This window comes from Propithecus coquereli, unplaced genomic scaffold (assembly GCF_000956105.1).
Source record: "Propithecus coquereli isolate 6110/MARCELLA unplaced genomic scaffold, Pcoq_1.0 Scaffold467, whole genome shotgun sequence".
Lineage (NCBI taxonomy): Eukaryota > Metazoa > Chordata > Mammalia > Primates > Indriidae > Propithecus > Propithecus coquereli.
Genome location: NW_012150474.1, coordinates 772,454 through 774,643, shown reverse-complemented (window position 1 = coordinate 774,643; position 2,190 = coordinate 772,454). Strand labels below are relative to the sequence as shown.

At 48.6% G+C, this 2,190-nt stretch overlaps 1 protein-coding gene across 1 annotated transcript in view; it reads right to left on the bottom strand.

Annotated features, from left to right (window-relative positions):
• CSF2RA (colony stimulating factor 2 receptor, alpha, low-affinity (granulocyte-macrophage)) overlaps nucleotides 1-2,190 on the bottom strand; it is a 21,606-nt gene that overhangs the window by 7,239 nt on the left and 12,177 nt on the right. The gene's annotated exons all lie outside the window — the stretch shown is intronic.

Below are 2,190 nucleotides of genomic sequence, written 5' to 3'. Positions count from 1 at the left end.
CGTTGCGTGCTTTATATACATTCTGGATACCGGGGTATTAAATACTTATCAGCCGTGTGATTTGCAAATACTTTCTCCCACCCTGAGAGCGTGTTTTCATTTTCTTGAAGGCGTCCTTGGATGCACACAGGGTTTTAATTTTGCTGACGTCCTATTTACTGACAGTTCCTGTTCTTGTTGCTGCTTTTGGAGCCATAGCTGAGAGCCCACTGCCCAAACCCAAGATTGTAAATCAATCAGTTTCTGTCCGTAGCTGTTCCTTTCAACTCATGCTACGCTACTGAATAAATACCTCATACAAATTCTATACAGGAACTTACAAGAGCAAAAATCATTGATCTTAGAAAAGACAAAAAAAATTAAAAAAAAGCCCTTTCTGTATAAAAATGCTAAAATGTTTGAAAATGTTTCGGGGGAAGAGCTAGACTTTTTAAGGATCATATTGGCTTTAGGGCTTAAACTCTTGCCAGCAAATGGAGGTTGGAGGGAAGGAGCCCGTTGGCTGTGCTGGTAATTTAGTTGCCTGTGATAGTTTCGTCCTGATTAGCAGGAAACGGATACAGTTTCCACATCAGCTGCCCCTGAGCTGGGGCCAACACTGAGAGATCATTTCCTGGCTGGGCAGAAGGAGGCGTTTAAATATGTCCTGTCTCCACCACTGACAAAGTGACATCCCAGGGCCCATTTAGGAGGTCACCTCCGCCTTCTGAGCTTCCTGGGGTGACTCAAGGACACAGTTGGGCTGTGACAATATCCCTAGCGATGCTCTAAACGCAAAACTCAGCGCCCAGGAGAAAGCAGCTGGCATCTGCGTCCCCTCCCGGGTGGCATCGGACATCACCGATGTCCCTTATATCTGCCGGACGCAGCCCTTGCCCACGCGCCGGCCGACGCACTCACCAAACTCAACGGGCCGACTCCAAGGACTCCAGTCTGGGATGCGGGCGTCGGCCGCTCTGATCCTTACGACGTGTGTAGCTCTGGGCTCAGAGCTCGGAAAGTGGTATTGATTCTCCAAATCGCCAGACACGTCGATCTTGGGAGAAAACAAGAACGTCAGAGAGAGTTGCCATCCGCATGCAGAAAAGACGTTGTCATTTTTTAATTTTTTTTTTTGTTGTTGATCCCACCCCAAACACACCCTATCGCTTCTGATTTCGGAAGCTTAGCAGTGTCGGGCTGGGTTAGTACTTGGCTGGGGAACCCCCAGGAAAGACTATATACTTAAAGAGAATAAAAAAATAAAAATTGCCTTTTAAATTGTGAAATTAAGGAAAGCTTTGAAACCACGCTCTCTCGACGTAGGCACGAAAACTGTAGAAAGAAGGGGTCATTCTGTTACAGAATGAAAACCATTTAATGAACGTGCTATCAGAGTAGTTTAGAGGTAAGTGGTTCATAAAGTTAACGTGTATCTTTACACGCTGAGAACACTGCATGCTGGCTTACATGAATAATAGGCAAGGGATTGATTGGTTCACCAAATAACTGCTCCTGGAACTCACACCTGTATACACATAGATGTAGAGACCGTTTAGGAGCAAGAACCAGAGATGGACGGTTCTACAAGGGATATGGAGATCCCCAAGTCCAGCTAACTCATTTGACAGAAGAGGATACCGAGGGTCAGAGTGGGCTGGTAGACTGGGAAAATACGGCACAAACGTACTTTAAAGTTCTAACTCTAGGGGCGTCTTAAGGGGAAGCAATAATCTGAAACATTCAGCGGAATATTTTCTTAACCAACACAGAGGAGTAGAATGTGACGAACATAAACAGTCCAACCACTGGGACGGGAACGCTGAAGCCCAGAGTGGACCCCGCCAGTGAGCGCCCAGGGTAGCGCCCAGGACTCGGAGACGTCCACCCTCTGGTTCCAAAGTCACGTCCCATCCTGGCCGTGGGCCACCCTGGGACACAGGGAGGTTCCCCCACCCACACGGCGGGTGATGGCGGCTGTTCCGATAGGTCAGGGGTGGAACTTACCAGCGGATTTCTACTGCCAGGTGGGAAGCTCTGGGAAAACAAAATAAAATAGAAGGTTCGTGTTTCTCCGTTTCTAAGATTTTCAGAAGTTTCGTCCGCGCTCTCCCGTGTGTGTCCGTGTTCCCTGCAGCCTTCTTGGGGCTTCTCCGCCCTCAGCTCTGCTCATCCCACCGCCGTCCCCCCGGCCGTGCGGACCCCGAGTCT